Here is a 13,882-nt window from a genome sequence, read left to right on the forward strand (position 1 = left end):
TCTTGCTTGCTCGCTGTGTGACTGTGAGTGGTCACGTAGCTTCTCTGAGCTCTCTTTCCCCATCTGCCGGGGTCGGGGGGGTGGATCATAACCTGTGCCCGCCTGCCTCACGTGGCCATCAGGAGGAAGGGAAGGGAATGGCCACGAAAGTGCCAAATCACCAGCGGTTAACATGTTTGCTACATCTTCTGTTTTAAGACTCGGTGGCTGCCCTCAAGGAGCTCACAGGCTAGTTCTTGTAAAGACAAGGCGTATGCAGCCATGAAAAAGGCAGCATAGGCTCAGGGCTAGAAAAGTGGCTTGGACAGCACACGTTCCAGTCGTGGTGATCTGGGGTGGCTTCCTGGAGGAGGAGCAGCTTGAGCTGCCCTTTAAAAAATGAGTAGAGGGGCGCCTGGGTGGCTCAGTGGGTTGGGCCGCTGCCTTCGGCTCAGGTCATGATCTCAGAGTCCTGGGATCGAGCCCCGCATCGGGCTCTCTGCTTAGCGGGGAGCCTGCTTCCTCCTCTCTCTCTGCCTGCCTCTCCGCCTGCTTGTGATCTCTCTGTCAAGTAAATAAATAAAAATCTTTAAAAAAAAAAAAATGAGTAGAAACTGCATGGAAAGCAGGGGAATAGGGAGGTGTAGTTTCAGAAATATGGTTCAGGGCCATATCATGAAGGATATTGGATGCCAGGCTAAAGGATTTGGATCAGTTCCATAGACACTAGGGAGCCATTGAATGTTTTTGAGGAGTGACAAGCTTATTGTTCTTGAGATGTGGGTCTGGGGGGTGGTTCGGAGGATAATCGAGGTGGGAAGAGGCTGGAGGGAAGCACAGCAGGGGAGAGCTGAGGAGGTGAACCTAGGGTGGGCAGGTGGGAGGTTGGGGGTGGGGGAGTGACTTCTGCACACCTGGGAGGGGGAGCTTCAGAGCCTGGAGCAATTCTCAGTTGCCCAGCAGGGGGCGTATGTGAGAAAGGGGTTTGAGCCTTGAAAGTACAGAGTTAAGTAAACATCACGAAAATCAAGTTGAGTAAAGTACAGTGGACCCTTGAACAACGCGGGTTCCAAGTGGTCGGGTCCAGTTACAGGTGGGTTTTCTCCAGTCAGTACAGTACCGTAAATGTGTTTTCTCTTACAATTTTCTTGATAGCATTTTCTTCTCTCTAGTTTACAATGTTGCAAGACTGCAGTGTATAATACACAGAATGTATACGATTTATTCATCAACTTGTTTTTGTTAGCGGTAAGACTCCCAGTCAATGGTAAGCTCTTAGTAGTTAAGTTTTTGGAGAGTCAAAAGGTGTAGGTGAATTTTCAACTGCCGGGCAGGAGGGGGGTTGTTGGCCCCCATAACCCCCGTGTTGTTCAGGGTCAGCTGTCCGTCACGGTCCGTGTCTGTCGCGGCCGTGAGAAAACACTGCTTCCGTGTCACAATTCTCTGTAAGGGAATAGTGAGAAGGGCACTGCTTATTGAGTCCTGGACTAGTTAAAACAAAATCAGAGCTTTCAGGGGGTGCCTGGGTGGCTCCGTCAGTTAAACATCCACCTTCGGCTCAGGTCAGGATCCCAGGGTTCCGGGATCGAGTCCTGCATCGGGCTCTCTGCTCGGTGGGGGAGCCTGCTTCTCCCTCTCCCTCTGTCTGCCACTCCCCCTGCTTGTGCTCTCTCTGTCAATTGAGTAAATAAAATCTTTAAAAACAAAATCAGAGCTTTCAGAACGAGAATGAAAATAAATCCTAGGAAAGCCGACTTGCAGGCAAACTCTTGTTCGTACAAGGGCGTCCCAGACAGGAGCCTCTCCCCAGCGAGTGGAGTTCCCTGCTTTCCCACCGACCCACCCCGCGCTGGAGAGGCAGCTGCTGTGTGATGGGCGCTGGGGGGCAGCCGTGAACGAGACGGGCAGGTCCTCGCTCTGCGTGGTTCCTCCTCCAGGGGAGAGAGCAGAGAAAGGAACAACGCCAAGGCCGGTGAGAAATGCTGTGACTTGGAGGGTGAACACTGAGGCTGCTCGGGGAGACGCCGCGAAGGGCCTGGGGGAGCTGAGGGCGGGGGGCGCCAGCCATCCAGGTTGCGTCAGGACAGATGCTTGGGATCAAGGGAGGCCTGGGAGCTGCGCTGGGCTTTGGGAGGGCTGGCCGCTAGGCCCAGGTGATTTCTCTGGCGGGTCTGGAAAGTGCTCTGATGCTCCAACTGGGCCCTTCAGCCAAGCTGGCCCAGTGGAAACCAGAGCAGAGGGACTTCGAGGCTGAGTGGCCGAGGTGGAGGCCCCTTGAGAGAAGGACCATGAGCTTCGAAGGCCGAGGTCTGGGGCTGCCCCGTGACTTTCTCTCCCTAGTCCCGACCGTTCAATTCTTTCCTTCCATTGCACAAAACACCAGTCTCCTTTCTCTCTGTGCTGTTAGCCTGAGCTATCTAGATGTGGCTCCTGAGGCTTCCAACCAACAGCATCCTAACCTCTAAGAAGGTCGCTCTGGTCCCAGCAAGGAAGGTGGCACCTGGAGAGAAAAGAGATGCTTAGAAGTAGCATCAACCGGATTGGTGAGCTGGCGGGGGGGGGGGGGGATGAGTGAGGAAGTGGGAGAGAGGTGTCAGGGAGGATGCCTGTGTTTCTGGAGAGTTCCTTCATGGCAGGGCCTCTGCAGGGGAGCAGGGCTCAGGGCAAGGAGGACCTTCCGTTTTAGAGACATCAAACTTGACTCTTGGGGACAGGCCAGTGGGCTGTCCCATTGGTAGCTGAGGGGCTGAGGTTGGACTGTGACACAGAACTGAGGGCCATCAGCATAGAGACAGGAAGGCTACCCCAGCAGGTGGCCTGAAGGCAAAGGCTAGCCCACAGGAGCAGGCAGGGTGCAGCATCTCTGTGAGGCCAGGAGTGAGCGCTGCCTGGGGTCACGGAGCTGAGACCTGGGGGTGCCCTGGGACTTCACAACCTGGGAGTGCACGGTCGCAGCATGGCAGGGAGGACATGGATCAGCCGTGTAGTTGAGTCTTTCCAGTAGGGAGATGAGGGGGAGAAGAAAGGCAGGGAGCTTCCGAGGGGCTGCACGCTCAACTAAAGATGATCATTTTAATGGCTTTTGTTCATTCATTCTGCCAGATTCACTGGATCCTCCCTGTGTACTTAGTTGCTCTAGGTGCTGGGGTACCTTTTGCTAAGAAAGATGGGCCCATCCCTGCCATCGTGGAGCATAAAATCCAGTGGGGGCTGGAGGAGAAACTCCTTGAGCTGTTGTGTCGGGGTGTGACGTACACACCATCAACACTCCTTTTCAGTGTACATACAATTCAGTGATTTTTTGGCAAATGTACAGAGTTGTGCAACCGTCACCGCAGGCCAGTTTTAGAACATCTCCACCCCCACCCCATCCCCCGTGCCTGCTTGTAGTAACTCCCCATTTCCTACTCCGGACCGCGGACAACTGCTCACCTACTTTCTGTTTCTACAAATGGGTCTCTTTTGGACATTTCGTGTAAGTCCTACCTGCTGTGTGTCTTCATGTCTAGCTTCTTTCACTTAGTGTCATGTTTTTGAGGTCAGAGCACAGCTGGCCTCTCGTGCCTTTTTCCCGCCAAATGGTATCCCAGCGTGTGGGGGCAGAGAGCACGTGGTGTTTACCCAACACGCCGCTGAGGGCTTGTGAGTCGTTCTGGCTCCTTAGCTGTGCGAGTAACATTGCTCTGGGTATTTGCACACACTCTCTGCATGCACCAATGTTTTCGTTTCTCACGGGTGGTTATCTAGCAGAATCCCTAGATCACAGGCGAATAAGCCATTTTGCAAAGCCGGTTTGTGCTGTTTTGCATTCCCACCGGCAGTGTCCTTGGCGATGTGAAGCGGCATCTCCCTCTGACTCTGATTTGCATTTCCCTGATGACCAGCGATGTGGAGCATCTTTTCCTGGGCTTACGGGACACGCGTGGGTCTTCTTGAGACAAACCACACGAAAGGAATGCATTTGTCACTGCTGGTAAGAGATGATGACTTATCTTTAATTCCGTGGTGGAAGGTTTCACTGACTCTTCCGCAAAGCCCTTACTGACAGCTCTTGTCTACACTGGTCTCTCCTTTCTCCTAAAATGTAAAGCATAAGTCAGATCATGTCTGAGGCCTAATGCTCTCCAAAGGAATGGCCCTTGGCACTTAGAAGAAACTCCAACTCCTCGCCTCTCTGGCCTCGTCTCCCATCACCCTCTCCCTTCTGCGCCTGTTCATTTTGCTGGAGCCACAGTGGCCTCTGAGTGCCTCAGGGCCTTTGCACTGGCCGTCCCCTCTACCTGGAATTTTCTTCTCCTTGCTTGTTGTGGGCTGGCTCCAATCTTACCATTTGGAGCAGCCTGGCCCTCTCCTCTTAGAGAATATTTCCTGACGATCCTTTCCTGATGAGCCTTCCATCTGCCTCAAAGTGCTGGTCACCACCCCAGCCTCCAGCTGGCATTGGCTTGGCAATAGCAGGAACTGGATGAATGACAACTGGATTACTGGCCAGAGGACACTCAGGGGTCTGCTCACTTGTGACTGTCCTCACCCTCCATCCATACAGCTCCTCCTGCCCAGGCCTTTGCCATCCATCCCCAGGCTGCGATGAGGCAGAATGTGAGATCAGGGTGACATTCTGTCCTGCATGTCTTCAGTGGTCACTTGGTGAAGCAGTTTGGGACGGTGCGAGAGTGGCAGGTGTGAGGGCCGGCAAGCCAGAGCAAGACCAGACAGTGTCTGAGGAATCGTCTAAAATCTGAGGAACTGTACTCCTAAGAAGAGAAGATTGAAGGATAACACAAGTATTCGAAGGGCTGTAAGGTGAAGAGGGGTCACAGGTAATGGATATGTTATGGGGGTTGTCTCAGAGGGCAGAAGGGGTGAGGAGGTAGAAGTTAGTTCCACTCAGGGAGGGCTTTTCTGTTAGCGTTGCCTCTTCTGGAATGGTCTCATCTTATGAGGTAGTGGGCCTCCTGTCCCAGAGAGAGTACAACTCCCCAGGGTGTGGTAGAAAGGAGGCAGCATGGAGAAGGCTGGAGCAGGTGGCTTGTAGGGAGGGCCTTTCTCCCTCTGAGCCTCTAGGAATCCCCTCAGCAAAATCTAGAATTTTGATCTGGTGCTTCTGGAAAAGAGGAAAGAGCCATTTCCGGAAAGGTAGAGGGTGGCCAGCAGCGTGCATGTGCCAGCATGTGCCTGGGTACTGGCCAGCAGGGAGAGGATGGGCCATACTCCAGGGTCCCAAGAGTGGATTTTCCGCTCACTGGATGAATTGGGGAAGTCTTCTCTCTCATCGCAGGTCTGCCCTGAGAGGGCAGGGGCTCATCTCATTCACCACAGCCTCCCCAGTGCCCCCAAGAGTGTCCAGTATGTAGCTGGTGCTCACCAGCCCCAACTTCAAAGCTTGGCTGTGGAATCTAAGTCCTTGGGAGAATCCCTGTCCCCTCACTTGCCGTGGGCTCCCAGCTCCTTTGCCTCTCAGCGTCTGCTTCCTTGTTTGCTCAGTGTGTGTGGTGACGTGAGGGTGACAGTCATCCCCACCTTCCAGGTGGTTGCTCTCCGGCTCTCCTCCATGGCGATGACCACTGTCTTTGTGGCTGGGTCCCACCTCCATTCCCACTGGCCGGCCCCTGGGCAGGCAGTTTCCAGGTCCCACCCGCCTGCTTCGGGGAGGAGCAGCCGGGTGGAGCCAGGCTGCCGACAGGTGCCAAGGGAGGGTGAACTCGGGGCTGGCAGAGTGCTGGGCACGGTGAAGGCTGAGTCACAGCCACAAAAGCTGAGGGGTGTGTCCGGGTGACACAACACTCACTTCCGGCCAGGAGGGTGCTATGTCTCATATCTCGGGGCAAGGGAGCCCAAACAGAAAGTCTTTGAGAAAGAAAGGAAACAAACAGGAGGACAAATGGAAAATTTCAGCCAAAAGCCACCCAGGAGTCCCCTTAGTTTGAGAGGATCTCTGGAGCCTCAGCTCCCGCCCAGCACGCGGCCCTGCCTACCGCTTGGCCTGGAGTGGCTTTCCCATCTACAAATACAGGTGCACCTCCAGGCAGCCCCTTCCCAGTCGTCCGTGCTCCCCCAGGGCCCCCACACTGTCTTGACCGAAGTTCAGGCTGTGCCTATAGCCTGGTGCGGGCGTGCTCTTCCGTTCCCCCCTCCACCTGCTGAAATTCTGCCCCTTCCTGATGCCCAATGAAAACACCGTGTCCTGGAGGCTTGAAGCCATTTTTGGATGCAGTGCCTGCCCCTTCCTCTGCCTGCCCTTGACCTTTCAGGGCTCGGGGACTACGCCCTGCAAGTCAGTTGGTGTTCCACACTTCCCTTAGGCTCACCTTTCTCCCCAACATGGGATCACTCTCCCTCTCTACCCCTCCCTCCCCACCCCCCGTGGCTTATATGGTTCTTATGACCATTTTCATAGAACTCCACATGTATTTACCCAAATTGATCACAGGTGCTTTTTCTGATGTCACCAGTTCTATGACACAAGAGTCTGTAAATACAAAATCATTGCCCATTGAAAAATACACCTATGTTGCCACTTCCTGGTACTTACCCAAACGAGTTGACAAGGTTCACACAGAAACCTGCACATGAATGCTCACAGCAGCTTTACTCATAATTGCCAAAACTTGGAAGCTACCAAGGTGTCCTTTTAGTGGCTGACTGGATACATTGCGTTGCATCCAGATAATGGAATATTATCACAGTAAGAAAATAATGAGAACTGAGGTATTGCATCACAAAAAGACACAGAGGAAATGTAGATGCATATTGCTAAGTGAAAGAAGTGAGTCTGAAAAAGCTATCTACTGTGTGGTCTCATCTCATGACATTCTGGAAAAGACCAAACTATGGAGACAGTGGAAGACCAGTGGTTGCCAGGAGATGGAGGGAGGGAGGGACGGTGGCGCACGGAGGGTTTTTGGGGCAGTGACAGTATTCTGTATGACATGGTAAGATGGACCCATGTCATCATTCGTTGGTCAAATCCATCGAACGTGTGACAGGGTGTAGGCTACTGCAAACTGCCTTTTCGTGGGTAATAGTGTCGGTTCCTCAGCAATAACAAATACAGGGCACCAATACAGATGTAAATAGCGAGGAAATCTTGGCGGGGGAAATGTGGATGGGGGAACTCTGTACCTTCTGATCAGTCTTTCTGTAAACCTAAAACTCTAAAAAAAAAAAAAAGTCTATTCATTAAAAAAAAAAAAAAAGAAATCACTGTTTTTCTCTAGGGCACTGAAGATGTTCCTCCTTTGGAAACCGCGTATCTCCCCTCTCTATGGTTCTTCTCTTTTCTCTCCAGAGGCCTGAGCCACAGGAAGGGCTCCAGGGGTTTTGGCTGAGTTTCCTACCATGCCTGGTGCTGAGGGCAAGAGGTTTACACATCTGTATATCAAGAGCTTGGGTGGCAAACCGTACCTGGGGTAGGGGGCTATGGGGCCCTGAGAGGCCTGGGTTGGGCCCACCATGGAGCCGCCAGGCTCTCACACTCACAGATGCTAGGCAGAAACGGCTGCTACAGATCCTGCCATCACCCCTCCCTTCCTCGAGTCAGGGACATGTGGCAATGCCCCACATTCTCTGAACTTCACTTTTCTCCTCTGTAAATGGGGAAGGTAATTCCTACCCCACAGTTGGGAGGATTAAATCTGTTCCTGGACTGCTCCCTACTCTCAGGCGTGGGCATGGCTGCTTGGGTCTGGTTGCGAAGGACAGGCCCACGGACTTAAAAAAAAAAAAAAGTCCACCCTGCAATTTGACAAATGAAGAGAGCAAAAGAATTGCAAGAGAAGGCCTCTGGGCTCTCAGAAAGCAGTTTCCAAAGAGGGAGGGGGCTATGTGGGAGGTCTTCTGGGTGTCCAGAGGAGGGCCTCCAAGGAGGAGTGGTATTTGTCTGGGAAGACATGTCAGCCATCAGCCGGTAAGGAATAGTCAGCAGGTGCCACAGCAGGAAAGTTCTGGAGAGAGCACCACAGAGCAAACGCCCAGAAGCAGCCTCCGACATCTGGCAGGGCTCCAAGCCCATGCTCAGGCAGGCCCCCAGACCAGGGACACAACCCCTGCTTTCCCTGTGCTCTCTCTTCTGGGAGACTCCGCATGGCCTGGGGGAGTGTGAAAGGCATGCTTTGGGAGCCACACAAGAGCTGGGTGACCTTGGACAAGTCACTGCTTCTTGAACCTCCGTTTCCCCAAGCACAAAGTGGGAAGGTTGGGAGCTGCTACATACAAAGCAACCTCATGGGGCCTGTCACCATGGAAAGGGCTTGGGTGGTAGCCATGATTATTACTGGGGGCTGGGAGAAGCCAGGGCCACCCCAGCCCTTGGATCCTCCCTGGGTGCCCAGCCCAAGATCTGTTCCAGTAGGTGCTCCTTGTAGGCCGATGGACCCATGAATGAAGGAGTGGGGGCTCTCCCCCAAGACCTGGTCCCAGGGAGGGCCTGGCTCTGGGTGCCACTGTGGACACACGGCGGGAATGGCATGACCTATAATTAACCCAGGCCTGGCCTGGCGGGCAGGTAGGCGGACAGGCTCTCCCTGGACCCATGTGATACTCTAGTTGGCCTCAGTGAGCGCAATCTGAAACCCCAGCCACAGGCTGGAACGAGTAGCACAGAAAACAGAGCTGTCACAACAGGAAGGGCGTGTTTGGAGCCTGCCAGAGGTACGGTGGAGGGGGGCCTCTGCCCTGCTTTCCCAAGGTACGGTGGAGGGGGGCCTCCGCTCTGCTTTCCCGCGCTCCAGACTGCCCAGGAGCAGCCAGGCCCCAGATGCTTAGAACACGGGAGCTACTGGGAGCGTGTGCTTGGCAGGGTGCTGGATTCAGCCCTGGCCAGCCACCCCTGACCTTGGTCTTGAACCTTAGGGAGGGTTATTTGCCCACAGCTTTTAGGAATCTGCCTGCACTCAACTCAGGCCAGCAGCCCCTCACTCCCACCTGCCCCCATGACCTGCCCCCCAAGGGCTGCTTACCATCTTCAAGGATCTGCTCAAACTTTGCTTTTCTCAGGACCTGCCCGGGACTCCCAAATATTTGCTTGGACCCCTCTGGAGCCTGGTCCTCCATCCAGCAGGAGGTGCTGCAAAGTGGGGAATGTGTGTTTTTCGTTCATGCCTCAGTTGGTATGATGTGTCTGCTGTGTTAGAGGGAGAGATAGGGTTGGCGTGGGGAAAGAACATTGGAGAAGGAACCAGAAGCCCCAATTTGAGAAGGACCCCTAGCACTGATGACTGGAAAACCTGGGCAACTCATCTGTCTTCCCTGGGCCTCTGCTTCCTCACTTTAGAAGGAGGGTAGGACTCACTGGCCATCCTTTGGGGCCTCCTGGCTTTGACACTCTCTGGTCTCAAATGCTCTCCCCAGCGTCTTCCTGCCAATTTCTTCCCTGCCCCACCGCCTGCCCTGTGCTGCTAATGGGAAACCATTGCTCCCCGTGCCTGTTTGCCTGCTGGCTGCTTATTCTGATCTATCGTCCATCATTCACACATCTGGAGAAGAAAAGGAATATTCCTTAGTCATACACACTTCTGAGGCTCTGCCACATGGCGTCGACGGCTCTGGTTCAGTTGATTCAAAACCATTCGTACTCACCTTGGCAGCCTCTGGCTTGGATCTCTCATCTGCCCCTCAAACCCAGAGAGAAGAGAAAGCGGCTGGCCTGGGCGGGCCACCAGGCAGAGGAATTGCTTGAACTTGATGTGGAGGGTCTTGGCCTCCTGCACCTTTCCACCCCCCCGTGGGGCCGTTTGGATTGGTGGGTGGGTTCTGATGGGTTGTTCTCAGACTTGGTTGGACCCTCCCACGGAGGGAGAAGCGGGGGACAGGGAGACGAGGCGGAGGCAGGAATGAAGCCTGGGAGGAGCAGAGGGCCGTGGGAGTGGGAATGCGGGCAGAGGGTGGGGCGGCCTGGGAGAGAGAGATGGTGCCCGCATTCCTCCATGGGTGATAACCTGAGAGCAAGGCCCCGTCCCCTGAAACGATGTCTACTCTCCAGAGCAGCACCCTTTGGCTCTGCGGCTCTTGGGCCAGGGAGTGTGGACGAGGGAGAAGGAGCTCACCTGTCCATTGTGGTCTGCCAGGCCCCTCACCTGCTCCCCCTTCCCTTCGCAAACCAGGAAGTGGATCTGGCAAGCAGGTGCATGATGGTAATACCAGCATCGGTCGAGCTGGTACCCACCTTGTGCTGGGCACCGTGGGAAGGATCTTTCATCCATTACTGCATTGAATTCCTCAATGGCCATCCTTTTAGGTAGGGGTGAGCCATCGCTCCCCCGTCTGGATGGGGACATTGAGGCTGAGAAGTGAGGGGACTTGCCCAAAGCTGTATGCTAAAAAAAAATAATGAAGTCTTTTCAAACAAAAGCAAAGCAAAACAAAATGAAAAGAATGAGGAACCTCTGAGCCTGTGACTGAGTCCTAGGCTTTCCTAATTGCTGGGGGGAAAAGTCTTCTCAGCAAAAAATTAAAGAGCCCAGGTCGCTTAGGCCTCTCCTTCTCCTTTCTTCTGACACCAAGCAGTGAATGGGATTTGGGTAAATATGAGCCCCGTGGTGTCCGTGGGAGCCTGACCTCCAATGCCTGCTTCTTGTACTCCTGCTTCAATGGGGGCATATTGCCACATACAATCCTGGGCCCAAGATCATTCCACCAGGAAGTCCCCCACCCTCACCCCAGGCGAGGCATGTCTGCCCCTGAGGCAGAAACTCCCCCCCCCCCCAAGTATTTAACAGATGACAACTGAACACATCAGGTACAGACACAGGTCCTTTTGCAACAGCTGGTCTGGGGGCCAGGAGCAGCCCTTGATGGCTCCCCACTATCTTCAAGTTCTTTGTGTCTTTATCGGTGGCACTCCGCATGAAATCTTACATGGGATCAATAGCAGTGTTTGACGGGTATACATTTATTTTATGATATAATTATGGTGTACAACTTCTTTTATAAGTTCAAGTTTATAACATTCATCTGTTATAAACTGAATCAGTAAAGGGAAAGTCACTTTTTTTTTTAATGAATGCACATTTTGAGATCGCTGCAATGTTTTTAAAAAAATTAGCTTTGGTATGCAATTTTATTTTCTATCAAGGAAATCTGGAATCACAGAAGTGGTTGCATATGGTAACATTGTAAAACAAAATAAAACAAGATTTTGTTTCCCAATCACAGGATGCCCTTCGATTTAGCCGATCCAGGAGCCCACCAAAGGGAAGAAGATACTCGGGATTCAGAATGGAATCACTGTTGACATCCAGGATCTTCTCATCCTCCCAAAGGGCAGGAACTCAAAGAGGGAGTGTGGAAGTGAGTCTGTATGTTCATCAGAGGGTAGAAAATACTTTATACAATGTATCACATGAAGTCTGGGCATTAAGTCCTTCCTCCAAAGTTTCAAAACATTCACTTTCATGTATTGGTTTCCTTGTTGCCACTTGTTCCACATTGGCACAAATGGCAACACTGTAACACTGACCCCTCCCCCCCAACCAGGAGCCTTGGAACTTAGTAAAAGTATGAAGACTCCTTCAGGAATAGTGCTTTCAAGCCATATGAGGCATAAGAACCAATTAAGGAACTTGGGGAAAATGGGGTGCTCCTGGAGATGCCCACAGGGGTAAATGCTGTCCCGTTGATGTGACCACATCCTGCTGACTTTGGGTGGGAGCTGGTCCCAGGCCTGAGTGTCCTACCAGCAGCGCTGAGCTGAATGTGACCCTCGTAAGTACAGCTGTGTACTTGATGGCATAGTGTTACATGAGCAGACGTGCACAGGCCAGAATGGAACGAAACAAAGCGAAGCAAGAAAGGCTAGGATAATTGCCTCCTAATCAATGACACATTTGTAAGGAATCCAGATCTTTCTACAACTTGGCAGGGAAGAGCTTCATTCTGAGGTAAATCCAGAAATGGGCTCCTCTAGTCGTAACAGTTAACACTTTGATGTCTCTAGAACATTAATGGGTGATGCAGAGTACGTGTTCCTGCATCTGGCTTATTTGATCACACTTAAAAATGTTTAAGAGTTAAGTCTATCCTGAGGCACTCTTACAAAATGTGGATCAGGGAGGGGTCCTCGGACACACTCAGCAACTGCCGATCGTGCCAGGACCCGTCCTCAGAGCAGGTATGATCTCATGAATCCTTGAGGTTTCCCTAAGCACTTGATTTCTATGGTTATCCCCATTTTACAGTTGGGAAAACAGAGACCTGGAATGGCAAAGTAATAGCACCCACAGCTATTTGCAGCTCAGCTGCTTTCCCTACCTTATTTTCACTCGTGCTTGCAAGGCACTGGCCAAGCAGAACCCTCCTCTCTTCCTGGAGAGCATGATTTCTTGCCTCTGGGCCTTTGCTCTACTGAATTTCCATTCCCTTTGGCTCCATTAAATACCACCGCCTTCAAGATTGTTGCCCTCCTACTGGAGGGTTTCTGGCTCGTGAGGATCACTGCTGTCCCTTGATAGGGAGCCTCTTCTGGACTCTGTGTCTTTGTTGGGTCTTCTCAGGAGCAGAAGCAGCAGGACCCAGGTCCATCCCTCCCTGAACTGCCGGCTGCCCCCTGCCCTGCCCCGCACATTCTAAACACTGGGATTTATTTATAGAGTAAATGTCTGTAGCAGATTTTGGTTTTGTTTTTGTTTTTTTTAAGATTTTATTTGTCAGAGAAAGAGAGAGAGTGCATAAGCAGGGGGAGCGGCACGCAGAGGGAGAAGCAGGCGCCCCACTGAGCAAGGAGCCAAATGCTGGACTCCATCCCAGAATCCTGGGATCATGACCCAAGCCGAAGGCAGACACTTAACCAACTGAGCCACCCAAGCGTCCCACAGATTTTGATTTTTTTCCTTGAAAGAGGAACATATACCACTGTGTAAGAAAGACTATTTTACCAGCAATACAATTATATCTGGGTTTTTTGTTTGTTTTTGAGAATGTTTTGATCTCCACAAAATTATGTGTGGACTTGGGTTGTGTGTTTATCAAGGCTGCTTAGTTGGAAATGGTTAATAAAGGATTGAGTCAGCCTTGGTCCCAGACCCAGGTAATGAGCACGTTGTGTGGGGAGGAGGAGACAAAAGGGCAGTTGACAAAGCCTGACCACATGTTAACCGCTCAGATACTGAGCACTCCTACCTGCACGCCCAGAGCCGCTCTGCACACTTCTACTTTTTTTGTCCCCCTTACCCCTGACCACAACCGTGTGAGATGGGCTCTGTTATCACCTCCCTGTCACAGATCGGGACAGAGAGGCGCAGGTTATACAGTGACCTGCCCAAGGCCCCTCAGTGGGGAAGGGGTAGTTTGGGCTCCAGGCCAGTTTGAATATGACTGAAGGAGAAGGCTGAATACAATCTTGTGAAATGTTTGCGGGGATCCAAGCTGGGATGGTCAAAGCTCGCAGAGGGGAATTCTCTTTGGGAAATATACCCGATAAGCTGTTGGGATGGAAGGAGGACTCAAAGTGTTTTAGCAACAGTGTCAGATTGCTGGGTGCAAGAAAATGAGAGGAATTTTGGTTTTGCCCTAATGTTAGAAGTAGTCACACAGCCAAGTTCAGGGTCCCCAACAAGAAAATACGATGTCGGGACAGCCAAAATAAAACAGCAGTAACATCCTGTTCTGCAGCTTAGACAGGCCTCGCACTCACATTCCGCTTTCCAGCCCCTGCAGAAATGACTTCTGCAAAATGTTCTCAAATAAGACAATTAACCACAAAGCATTTGTCACCGTCATGGGCAAGGGGCAGTTAAAACCCAAGCCCCCCAATGTCAGCCACAGAAGCCCGTCAGCGCATGGCCACAAACCTATTAGGTAGACAGATACATGACCAAAGCCCTGATTGGCCCGACCCAGCACAGCCTGGTTACTTAAGACAGTTCTGCAAAAGATCTTGTAAAACTCCCAAACTTAGAAACTCCAGGGG

Source organism: Enhydra lutris, unplaced genomic scaffold (assembly GCF_002288905.1).
Source record: "Enhydra lutris kenyoni isolate GAN:26980312 unplaced genomic scaffold, ASM228890v2 scaffoldscaffold55, whole genome shotgun sequence".
Taxonomy (NCBI): domain Eukaryota; kingdom Metazoa; phylum Chordata; class Mammalia; order Carnivora; family Mustelidae; genus Enhydra; species Enhydra lutris.